The sequence below is a fragment of the Corvus cornix genome, chromosome 12, assembly GCF_000738735.6.
Source record: "Corvus cornix cornix isolate S_Up_H32 chromosome 12, ASM73873v5, whole genome shotgun sequence".
Classification (NCBI taxonomy): Eukaryota; Metazoa; Chordata; class Aves; order Passeriformes; family Corvidae; genus Corvus; species Corvus cornix.
The window spans coordinates 14,939,225-14,952,422 of NC_046342.1; the positions used below are offsets into that span (position 1 = coordinate 14,939,225).

General features: G+C 42.4%; 1 protein-coding gene across 7 annotated transcripts in view; it reads left to right on the forward strand.

The window, feature by feature from the left end:
• The window catches only part of SLC25A26 (solute carrier family 25 member 26), an 84,857-nt gene that overhangs the window by 39,435 nt on the left and 32,224 nt on the right, over positions 1 to 13,198 (forward strand). The gene's annotated exons all lie outside the window — the stretch shown is intronic.

Here is a 13,198-nt window from a genome sequence, read left to right on the forward strand (position 1 = left end):
TTTTGTTTGGCTGCTGTTGTTGATGTTTGGGGGGGAGGTTTGGCTTTTTGAGAGAGAGAAAGAAAGAAAGTGCAGCAAGTAGCTTTCTGATCGTGTTTACCTGAGAGTTATGTCAAGGGCTTATGCTTCTACATCTTGAAAACTACAACTGTTGTAGATCACCATGGCTACAGGCGGTCTTTTCAGAGTCTAGAGCAATCCTTCCCTTTGCCATGTGTCCTCAGCTTTGCAAAATGCTTCTGAAAAGACTTTGTGTACTTCATTATTATTTTGTTAGAATGAAATAAGGTCTCAGATTTTCAAACTCACTTTTCTGTTCTCTTTTCCCACCTCAGACGTGTTAATCTCTGATGTTTCCTCTTCCACGTTTTACTGAAGGGAGATTTACATTCCACTACCCTGAGATCAGAAGAAATTTGTTGCTGTCAGACGAGAGAATCTTTCAGACTATTCTAGATCTATGTTTTCTTTTGCTCCCAAACTTGAAGGGTAAATGTTGGTTTAGACTTTACCAGCCTTTTCTAACAATCTGACTTAAGTTTGCTGATGAAAAGCACAGTGAGAATTGCCTTTGGCAGCCTTTAATATCTTTGTGTAGGAAAAGGGGGTGGAAGAGCAATGGCAAAGCCTCAGGAAGGTGAAATGATAAATAAAGACAAGTACTTGAAAATTTTCTGTGAATGGGAGAAGAAAAATCTGTTCCTAAGCCTGTGATAAGGAGGTGAAGAAGTAATGACTTAAATTGCTCTGGGGAACTATCCAACAAAGCAGCACCTGAGCTGATCATCTGTGCAGTCCATCCATCAGGAGAGGCTGCTAATACAGGTTAGACAGACTAGCTGGGAACAGGCCCTGCCCTTGGTCAATGGCCTTCAGATCTTATTTTCTTTATCAGACTGTAATTCCTGTGAAAGGCAGATACAGTTGTAAGAGAGCAAGAAATGCAAGGGAGCAGAGCAATTCCTCTGACAGCTGTGCTTTAGGTGATGTGCAGAATAAGAGACTTAAGTAAAACAGGTGGATAAAGCCTTTAGAATTTGTTAAATTCCATGTATCTCCACTTGTGTTATTGGAGGAGTTGTTTTTCTCAGGAATTTTTTTTTCACTATCTTCAGTGTCAAAGTCCCTGTGAATGTAGAGGTGCCTGAACTTGGTGCATAGGTGTGTATATAAGCTGTGCTGGGCTGCCTTGGTTTCTTCTCACTCATCTTAAGAGCACCAAACCTGGTTGCAAAGAGGAGCTACATGAGTGTAGGTCTGCTGGAAGCTCTGGTCAGTGTAGAGGTCAGAAATGACAGCACAAAAACTGTGGTAAAATTTGCTGTAAATCCTGCAACCTTTATGTAGCTGACTTAAATAAAACTTACAAAAAGTATTTTTAGCCTGGAATTTTGAAACATCCAGGCATATGAGCTGGGGAAGGCCAAGTGGTGTGTGTTTTGGGGGTACAGAAGGTTTCAGGAACACACTGAGGCTGAGGGAAGAGCAGTTCCCACAGCTGTTCCTGCTTTCTGCTTCAGTGTGGAAGTGGATCTGACCCCAGGCAGTTCGTGGGACTTCTCACAAAGTCAAAGGCTGTAGCATCCAGGCAAATACTTGCATGTTCCAAAAGGGAAATGCACTTCTCTGAGGCACAAACATCCCAAGGTGCTGCAGATGATAACACCTGTATGCAGTTATTTTATCTCTGGGCTCATCGGGCCTTAGGAGTGGAGCAATATCTTAAAGGACCTGTCACAGCAATCCTTGTTTGCCCCCAAGGTGTCTCCTGAAGTGCTCCTGCAGGTAATTAATCACCTAATAAAACACACTCTTTGACAGTAGGTGGAATTTGGAAATTAATTTGCACCCCTTAAATGAGGCTTCTAAAACTATAATTATCACGAAAGAAAGAAATGAGCTGTGTCAGGTGTGTAAATGATTTATTTATCAGGAATAAACTGTCACCCAAGTGGCACCTAGCTTGCAGTGTCTGTGCTGCATTTCTTTAAGGTGAATTAAGCAATGGCATTTGCCTTCCTTCCCATATTTGCAGGTCTTGGGGCGAATCTTCTGTTGTTTGGGAAGTGTTTGGTACAAAAGTGACCTGTAACAATATTATAGCTGCCTTTCCAACATTCTCTTTCTTTAATGTGTGATCACTTCTTGCTGCCTCATCAATCCCTGCTGGATGCCTTATCCACTGAAGAGCCTCTAGCCTCGCCAGAACTTGTGCAGCCCAGCTGGCCATTTGGATTTCTCATTATCTCTCCAAATGGTGGATTTTGTGAGCTGGATGTTGGTAGCAACAGGAAATAGAAAGGGGAGGAAGTTTTAACTAGTTGGCTGGACTGCATATGGAATAAGTTACCTGGAATAAGAGGAAATCCAAGATATCTGATTCTCTCTCTCTCTTCTTTTTTTTAATGATAGAAGTTTAAAGATGCCTGAGAGATGTATTTTTTGAAGGAGCACTTTTTAAAAGAATCCAGATAAGTGTGAGAACAGTAACATTTTAAAAGCAAATCGTTTACAAAAATATTTACCTTAAAAAATACCCTTTCAAAAGTGTGTTACCAAGGTGTCTGACTGTGCACCAGAGCATCTGAAGACTTACTTTAGCTGCATGTGCAAAGGGGACGTGGGCTTCCCTGCAGCCTTCCCTGCAAAATTGCCACTAACAACTGTTCTAGTTGCTACAGCTGAAATGCATTTGTTGCTTACAGTGTAATTGTCTGGCTTCAAAGGGCATACAGTGCATGTAGTCTGTGGGACATGGAAGAAAATTGTCTCATTATTACATATTAATCTTACATTATTGGTGCATTTATTTCTGAAAAAGCCCAAGAGGATTTCTATTCACTTGTGTCAGACTGGCTTCTAATGCACAGCTCCAGGGAAGGGCCGTGCTTCATTATTTCCCCCATACTTGTTTGCCTGAAGTTGAGTTGACTTGAAAAAGGGGTGAGGGTGCTCAGCATCACTGGCTTGATTCAAAAGTTCTACACACAGTGAGATTTCTTGAGTTAAAAACCCTTGAGAAAAAAAATGAAGCAAGGGTGAAATCAGTTCCAGTGTCCTTTTGATTTACATTTTAGTCGTGTCATTCCTACACCAGAAGTGACTTCTGCTGCGAAGCATCACAAACACAAACAAAACAGGGTGCCATTCAGAAAAAGCCCCTGTGATGTGATTAGATTGGCGATGCCATATTGTAGCTGTGAGAACTGACAGATTGAAAACAACTCGTGTGAGCAAAAAATACTTGTGATGCTGACTCTTCACTTAGGGGCATGAGTCGGAATAATGCTCTGCAAAATCCTTTCAATATAAACTAACACGTTTCTTCTTTTAAGTTTTATCACAAGGTATTTTTGCTGTATTACAGAGGTTTTTCAAAGTGTACTGGAAATATTTTTCATGCAAACCAAGTGGCAAAAATTAAATGCTCAGGAATGCAGCTGAAGGGGCAGTCCAACCACCCTGAGCATGTCCTGGTTTGCTTGAAATATGGTTGCCCTTTCCAGGTACTCAATTCATCTTGAGGCCAATTTTAACAGTGCTCAGTGCAGAAATGGCTGTTATGACATGCCCTGAACCAGCTCTGGTTCAGCTTGTGTAAATTCTCCATGTGGGGTGCTTTTGGAGCTGACAGGTGGAATTTTATTGTGATCCTATTTAACTATTCTACCACAGAAAAGGCTTTTGGAATTTATCTTACTGAGTTGCTCTGTGTTGCAAAGCAAAAGCACAAGTTCTTTACTTTGTTGTTTTTTTAATCAGCACATCTTTTAAAGGCTCTTGCTCAGGGTAGGATCTCCCCAGTGTTCAGCTGTGCTCCCCAGCTGGGCACTCTCCAGCTGGTCTGGGGGCACAAGCCATCATGTCAGGGTCTTTTCTGTCTACTGGGAATTCCCAGCGTAACAGGCTATATTCACCGTATCCATCAGCATTTCAGAAAGAATTTGGGAACCTCCTTTCCACCCCAGATTAGTCCTAGGCCTGTGACAATGATGATGAAAATTCCATGCCCGTGGAAGGGGGATTGGAATGAGATGATCTTTAAGATCACTTCCAACCCAAACCATTCTATGATTCTATGACTTCCAGACAAACTCAGGTCATTCACTGGCATCAGGTTAGCTGAGTTTTTCAAATTGCATGTGAGAACACAGAATCAGCACAGTTCACAGATTTCTTTATTCTTTTCATGACCCCAAAGCCCACTAACAGCACATGGTGATACTATTTAAAGAAAGGTGTGAATGGAATTATATCCTTTGATTGAAAACCACAGTTGATTTTTGCTCTTGTATGCAGATTTTGGTTGTTTTGTCTGAAGTGGTCTATTAGCACTTGCCCTGAGATAAAAATTGCTTTTTAACTGAAGAAAGGATTCTGGCATGAGTCAGAAAATCCCAAAGAAGATAAATGAAAAATGTAATTAAAATACCTTGAGTTGAAACATTATGGGAATTGTAATGTAAAGCTTGCTAATCTCATTAGAAAAAAATCCTGGTGTAAGTCACCTGGTTATATTATATGCTGCTAACACCAGCCTGCTCCTTTTCAGCCCAAAAAGTTACAAAATTGTACTGTAAAAGGGACTTGCTTTGACTTGCTTTGAAAGCAAGTGTATTAGGCAGTAGCCTTGCTTTCCTTCCTTTTCTCTTTGGTTCTTAATTTTCTTGGTAATTTTTCTTTTCTGCACTGTCTGGTGCCCAGTTCCTTGAGTCCAATTTGCACTGCAACCTCAGGGACACCATGTCTTTGATCAAGATCAATATTTTTTATTTCAGATGCTGCTTCATAGTTTTGTTGAACTAATTTAGGCAGATACATCCCAGCCAGGCTCAGGGTGAAAGGAGCATTATCCATGCATTATGGGGACTGTGAGTAGCACCCAGAATAAGGCATCCACTCCATCCATAAGGCTCCAGGAGTAGAAACAGTTCTAGAGACCTACCTAAGGGCAGCTTTCTCAAGCAGTTTCTACCCTACTGTCCAGTGAAAAGGTAAAATTTCAGGAGATTCCTCGTGGCTAGGGAATGTCTGGCTATTTCTCAGCAACATTTTCGTGTTCAATTTTCTTTCCTCTCAGGTAATGCCTGTTAGCATGAAAATTATTTCATTGCTGGCTACTTCCCAGCTGGAAAACAGTTGGGAAGACTATGATTCAAATCATATATATGTAAATCCCATTGATTTTGTCTGTGAATTGCAGATAAAATCCTGTACCTACCCACGCAACTTGAGCCATTGCCCTGTGAGTTTTGTGAATGTACCTGTGACAGCAGGGAACTGGCAAATCTGCTGTTACGGGCATTTGACATGGCTGCAAAACCAGCGAGGAAAAGAAATCATTTCAGTCGAACCTTCTGGATGCAGAATGGCCTTTAAATGAATTTAAGCTGTGAGAGCAGCATTTCCCATCCCTTGGCATTTCCCATCCCATTCCCTCTGGAGGCCATGCTGCAGTGGGCGTGCAGTTTGGCTTTCTCCTTTTGGTGTCAATGTTTTCCACAGAAAGAGGTTTCTTAAAGGGACCATCAGTGCAGCAGATGCTGTGCTCAGACCTGCTGCGTGAGAGAGGAGCGTGCTGGGAATGGTGGGATCTGATCCCATCGTGGGGCCCTGGCAGTCACTGCTTGGCTGTGGTGCTGAAGCTTCTTGGTGGAGCTCCAGTCATGTTGTTCCCGTGCCTTGTCCCCTCTTGGGTGTTTGAGATCACTTTGAGCTCCTCACTGTATATCTAAAGTAACACACAGAAAAGATTACACTATGTTAGCTGGCTTTTCTCTTCAGTCACCATGTTGCTTGCAGCCCCACACGAGCAAAAGCACTTTGTTCAGACATCAGTTCTACAAAACACTTTGGCCCAGCTCCAGCTCTGGAAGAGCTGGAAGATTATTGGGAAGCTGGGAGTGTGAAGAAGACCATGGAGTTTTGAGAACTTGTGTTTGGTCTTTAACATCTTTAAGGAATAATTTTGTTCCCATTCAGCAGTAGTGAAAGCTGTTGTCATGCCCAACTGGCAGCTCATCCCCACATGGCCACCAGTGGGATCGGGGCAAGGATTGGAAGAGAGAAATTGAGAAAACTTGTGAGTTGAGATACAGACAGTTGCACAGGCAAAGCAGAAGCCAAGCAAAGCAACACAAGGAATTCATTCACTTCATGGACAGGCAAGTGTTCAGCCCTCCCCAGGACAGCAGGGCTCCATCACATGTAATGGGGACTTGGAAGACAAATGCCATTGCTCTGAACGTCTCCCTTCCTTCTTCCCCAGCATGACACCACATGGTCTGGGATGTCCCTTGGGTCAGTTGGGGTCAGCTGCCTCTGCTAGGTGTCCCCTTACTCCTTGTGCACCCCCAGCCCACTCACTGGTGGGGTGGGGTTGGGAGCCAGAAAGGCCTTGTCTCTGTGTGAGCCCTGCCCAGCAATAACTAAAACATCCCTGAGTTATCAACACCGTTTCCAGCACAAATCCAAAGCACTGTTCCATACTGGCTGCTGTGAAGGAAATTAGCTCTAGCACAGCTAAGCATGTGCTTAAGTGCTTTGCTGAGCATGGAGGGGATGATTTATGCTGGTAAGGTGGAAACTTGGTAGTGTCTACTTTGCTGATCACAGCTCTAAGCAGGATTTCACAGAACAAGTGTGAGCGGCTGTTGTGCTCTGCAGTTCAGTTCCCTCAGGCCCTGCCGATAGCCCAAAGCTACTCCTGGGCTGTGTGAACAGAACTGCAGGATGAGAAAATGAAGAAAATAAGGGTTTGTATGTGCTGGGATGTTCCAGTTGTTTGGTTCTCTCACCCACCAAAGCACCCTTGTTCCCCTTGATCTTATTCCCAGGCTCTCGTAGCCTGGCACACTTTCCTCCCGTCCGAGCTGGGTAACCCAAGTGTGAGAAATTGTGCAGGTTTAGCTTTACGGTTAAACATTGTGATTATGAGAGATTCTCAAGGAAATGAGGTGCCTGTATAAAGACGTGCAAAGGAGCTCAAAGGCTTATGATGAAAGCATCTTCTCCAAAACTGGATTAAAAAAAATCACTGAGAGTTATGGCTTTTATTTCCACAGTTCTTACACTGGTGGTGCCATTGTACAAGCAGGATTTAGGCTCCTTTGAGGAAGCCTGCAAGAGGTTCCTGAGAGCAAACCCTCCCTGCTCTGTGCATGCAGCCAGCCTCACTAAAGTTTTTTCCCAGCTTGCTGACAGGCAGGAAGTTGGGGGATGCAGCCGTCAGACGGCTTTCCCAGGGGCTTGACTGCCGTGGACGAGTCTGCACGTCCACACCTGGGAGGGCAGCGAGTCCCAGGTGGCCCAGCAGTGTCCAACCCGACATCCTACAGCTGCTACCTTGGGGTGGGGGTGGAAGAAATGCTCCATTAGGAGCAGAGTAACTCTCCAGCTGCAGTGGCAGGGAGGTCTGCTGGGTCCAGGAGGCTTCCTGTTTAAATAGTTGCAGAGTCTGCAGAATTGGTTAAACTGTCAGAAAAGAATTATAGAGGGTAAAAAAAAATAATAAAGGAACCATCCTTCCTGTATCTGTGTGTGCATTGTCTAACTGCTCCTTTGGGCTCAACCAAATGCTTGCTGGGATTTTTCAGTTCACTCTAATGAGTTTTAGATTAGGTCTTTTGTAATGTAGAATCAGATTAAAGTTTGTGGAATTGTAGCTGCTGTTCAGGAAAGTTTTAATACGTAAAATCTAAGGGAAATCTTTGTCATAAGGCAATAGGTCATTTCACTTCTGCAAGACCATGTCCTGTGATTGGGCAAAAGCAATGCAACTGTTTATTAAAACAGCTGAAAATGGCACCCACAGAAGGAAACTTAGCAAAGCCCCATTTTGTGAGATACAAAATTCTGAATGTGAAGGAAAATACCTTTACATGGGTAGTATTTCCTAAATTTGACATTAGTCTGCATTCTTTCTCTCTGCCACATGATGGAGATAATGATGTAAGATATATAAAGAGTGCTGCACAGGCCTTAAACTTCAGAGAAAGAAGTTTCAGCTTGGTTTATAGCAGTTGTTCCATTAATGTTGGTTTTGCACTAGCATTGAGTATGGAGTAGTTTTCTCAATAGTATCCATGAAGTGTTTTGTTTAAAGCAGTGTTTGCTTACTTGTTCTTTTTGGTATGGTTTGGATTTTTCTTTTTTTTCCTCCACAAGGGCAAATAAGCAGGAATACTCTTACCAAATAACCAGGGGTAGTGATGCAGCAAAATACCAAAGTCTGTATTTGGTAAAACATTCAAAAGAACTTGGTTAGCTTACATTAACTGTATTGGGACTTTAAATTGTACTTAAATGTTAATGGTTTGGGCTCAGATATAAGTAAGGCTGCTGTGTATGTTCTGTGAAAGCAAGGAATTTGCAGCAGTTCCTGTTTAACAAGTTTTAAAAAAGCACATCCTAGAGCCTGCTCTCACCATGAGATGGGTCTGTGCATCCTGGGAAGGACATGGTAGAATCCAGATTAGTTGATCTTTGTGTTGTACTGTAGAACCTTTGCATCCACCCTCTTCTTTCTCCATCTAGAGCATCAGTCCTAATCCAGAAGCTGTGTGCAAAATTCCCAGCAGTTTCAATGGCCTTTGGATCTGACCAAGATGCAAAGGCAGAGATGGATTTCCTCTTGGAAATTTTTTTAGTGATACTCAGAAAACTCCTGGCAAGAGATGTATTTAATTTTTATGGCAAGAGCTGCTGTGTTATATTTGTAATCATAATGTAGTAACAAGACATTTGTAACAAAGCTAGTATAGGTTGAGATATATCCAGGATAGGAGAAACACATGTTTCTTCCCCGTCTGTTTTTTTTGGGGTTTTTTTTGTGGCTGTTACTCTGAGGACAAGACTGCCTTTGCTGATGCCAGTGCAATTACAGCTGCACTGTTTTCCAATTTTTTAGACTGAATATTTGCTGGATGAAGCAATACTCTCACTCCTCTCCACAGATCCACCTGCCTTGTGAGTCAAACATGCTGTCTTTGATTTGAATCCTGGGTTCAGTTTTGGGCCTCTCACTACAAGAAAGACATTGAGGGGCTGAAGCATGTCCAGAGAAGGGAATGGAGTTCAGAAGGGTCTGGAGCACAAGGAATAGCTGAGGTAGCTGGGGGTGCTCAGCCTGGAGAAAAGGAGGCTCAGGTGGGACATTACCACTCTCTACAACTCCCTGAAAGGAGTAGCCAGGTTGGGATCAGTCTCTTCTCCCAGGTAACAAGTGCCGGGGTAAGAATAACAGGCCTCAAGCTGCAGCAGGGGAGGTTCAGATTGGACATTAGGAAAAAATTCTTCACTGAAAGAGTTGTCAAGCATTGGAAGAGGCTAGCCAGGGAAGTGGTTGAGTCACCATCCCTGGAGGGATTTAAAAGTAATGTCGATGTGGCACTTGAGGATGTGGTTTAGTGATGTGCTTGGCAGTGCTGGGTTAACAGTTGGGCTCAATGATCATAGAGGTCTTTTCCAATCTGAATGATTCTTTGATTTTGTGAATCTATGCTGCTTGTTTAATTCCTCGTGCTTAGGTTCTTATATCACCTGCAAAATACTCACTTGAGGAATTGTTCAGCTCTGATACTGCAAATCCACCAGTCCAGTGTCCACTTGAGAATGTTTTTTTCTTTGATTAGCATTTCCAAGTTTGTGTTTAGAGGCTATTCCTTGATAGGTACCTTTCATAAGGCATTTTTGTAATTATACTTACCTTTAAAATGTCCCATGTATGTAAAATGTCCATTAAGATGCTCTCAGAGTCAGTGAACTGACGTGCTGCCCAGACAGTGTGTGTGTGTGCACCCATGGGCTGATGTAATAGCTCCTCCAAATGTTAGGAGTTTTTCCTCAGAAGACTTTTTCCAGAAATGCTGCTCTCCATGCTCTTGGGTTCTGCTCCTGTTTTTTTCATGAGAACAAAGATTAGTCCTTCATGGTCCTAAACTCAATGCATGTGCATGACTTAAAGGCATTACCTGCCAATAAATGGGAGATTAGCTGCGGCTTGTGTATTTCCTGATCAGTTCAGGTTTTTTCAGATGGCTCGTTGTTATCCCGTTTCCTTTAACGATGGGACACTTTAATGAGTTTGCCATCTGACATACATCTGCTTCCTGTTAAACAATACCTTCATTCTTCTGGAGCTGCTAAACTCATCTTTTATCCTACAAGATTTTTATCTGTGCCCTGAAAACAGCATGTACAAATCGGTGTCAGCATATTAATTTACTTGCTAAGGGATTATTTTTAATATGTTGTTGAAAATGAATAGCAAAACAGGCATCTCCTTTAATGCTTATTTGTTGGAAAATGGGAGAACATGGATATTATTTGTGTAATTAGGGGCTGGTCACTCCAGCTCATGTTTGAAATCCAATAAAATCGACTTTTGTGGCTGACATTATACAATCTCTAATAGTTATTCTGTTCTCCCAGCAGAGTAAGAAGGGGTTGGGGGTGGAATTTGATGGTTTTAATGTTGTTTCTTTGAGGAAAGAGCCTTCAATAGCTCAATGATGGTCTGTGTCACGTGTGTGCAAAGTTAGGGCTCTGTGATCATCAAGATTCTTAAATCAATCCAGCCTGCATTGAGTTTGTGCATCTGCCTCAGTGCCTCTCTTTTTCCCATGTTTTGGGAACACGCAGATTGCTGTGCTGGATCTCTGACTATATCTTTCCCCTTCCCTGGTCAATATTGCCCCTGCAGAAAAATATTTTTTCCTTTATTTCTCTTTACTTTTTAAATCACAGAACCTTTTTCTCATAGAGGGTAAACTGAATTTTCCTTTTACTTATCTTTACTACATAATATGCCATACAAGTGGCTTTTATAATGAGTGTGGTGCTATTATAAAGAGGAAATGTGGATGTGAGGTTCTGCCACATAGGTCCAAAGGACATCTGTGAGAATGGCTTGTAACCAAATTAAGGGACCCTGTGGGGCACATAATGTTTTGTCTCGGAAAGGAACTTAGCTCCAACCATTCACATATGCCAGGTGACAAGTGGAAATACTTTGGGGTTAGAGCTGGGGAAACAGAGGAAGCAAGGTGCAAATATTTATTTGAGAGTTAGCGGATGCCTGAACCAGAATAATGACTATAATTCAGGAATTTTGTATTTCTTCCCATTTGTAGCTTGCAGTTTTCTCCCAGCTCACACAGGGTTAATGTTATTTGCTTGAAAATGAGGGAATTGCTGATTACTTCAGGTGGCTGCTGGTGCATGATCTGAAACCTTTGTTTTAATTATACTCTTGGCATTGTTGAGATTGATGTTTCTACCACCCTAAATGCCATTCCTTTGTCTCTGGCAGTGCTGCACAGCCGAATGTTCAACACTGAAGGCCTGTGAAAAGTTGTTTGTTGCAAATGCAACTTGATAGTTTCCCCTGTGATGGCTGAGCTTCCCATGGGGTTCCACCTCTCTGGCTTCCTGCAGTTGTACAGGAAGGTGCTGTGTGTGAACTTGGTCTTTCACTGTTTTCCTTAAGGAGTGAAGCCAAGAGATCTTCCACGGTCATTGCTATGCCAGCGTTGTTAGACTTGCCCCAAAAGCTTTGTTTGTTTTTGCATCAGTGTTTATTAACAAAGCCCTCCATCATTTGTTTAACATACAAACTTGTCTGTTCTTCCACCCTCTCCCGACCTTCCATCTCACAGAGCTGCAGGAACACAGCTGATGGCTTTGACAGTCTTTTATTCATTTTAGGATTACAAATTACCTTCTTGTAATTTGGTTCCTTGTGGAGTCTGCAGTTTTTCGAGGAGGGTCTGGGAGACAATATTAATTGAAGCTTTGCAAGAGAATAAGTCTGCTTTGTCAGCTCTGGGGTATCCCATCGATGATGGGTCTTAAACCCCTTTACCTTCAGTCAGTAGAAAAGCTGTGAAACTTCCAAATCTTCTTGATGGTGGCTATTGCTATGACCTCTGATGTGACCAGGGGCCAGGCTTGCCTCATTTCATGCTGTCTTTTCAAAGCTCATCCTGGGGAAAGTATACTTATAGCTGGAACATCAGTTTATCATAATCCAGATGTATTGGGCAAGTGCGTGAAGAATTTTAGGAGGGCAAGACACTGAACCAAATTTGCTGTGATTATTAACAGAAAAGTTTAACTCCAGTGGGCTGACAGGGTTGTTTATTCTGCTTTAACTTGAACCTATTAAAAAGACTTTCTATCCTTTATAAAGAAGCTAGGAAAAAACGGTATTGTAAAAGGGACTTAGGTAAAGGAACGATTGTTCTCCTTAAATTTACTGTTTATGCATCCCTAGAAAACAATACATTTTTGCTATTCAGAAGTGGGTTATTAGACTTTTCTTCGCAATTACAATGGAGAAGGCACAGTTTGGCACAGCAGCTCAGTACTCCTCATAAATACAGACTTGGACAGTGATGGCCCCTCTGTCCTTGCCACGGTGAGTGCAGGTGACAGGTTGGGTGCAAGTTTGAGAGCTGCCCTGTGAGGATGAAATAGGTTCTCCCTGAAGTGAGCAGATGTTCTTGCTGCTGGCCCTTGTGACATTCATACTCTCAAAATCCTCTTCATAAGTGTTTGCTTTTCTCCCATTGCTGTTAATGTAGGGAACAGTGGAGGTGTGGGTGAGAGCAATTTCTGGGATGGAGGTGCATTTTCAGGAACACTGAGAAAGCTCTTACAAGGTGAGCCTGTTCCTCGTCTGGCTGTTTATGCCAATCTCTCCTCCAGTATTTACCCTAACATTTGTAAAAACAGATAAGTCTTCTGGAGAGCAAAGCCTGCTGAACTGGGGACAGGGAAAACCTGAATAAACAAACATGTGCCACAGATTAGTGAGAACATCTGTAGGTTTTATACTGTTTTGAGAACACATACCACAGTTTTTCATTTCTTATGCTTTTTTTGGTTTCTCCCTTTCTGTCTCTCTCTTTTCTTCTTCTTTTTAAATATATTGCTAATAAAGGTTGGAGGTAGAAAGCACAGCTGGACTCTGCATGACATGCCACTGTTTAATTTCTAGCTTGGAGGATGAGAAGAAGAGTAGTTTTATTGTATCCTAGAAGAGAATAAAGCCACATGCAAATACCAGCCATGGACATCTGTTTCCTCTTTGTGTGAAAGAATTCTCATATTTGGAAGGGAATCCCAGTTCTGAAGGGGCTGATGAGGTTTTGTTTTTTTTCTTTTGGTTCTTTCCCCCATTCTTTACCACTCCTTC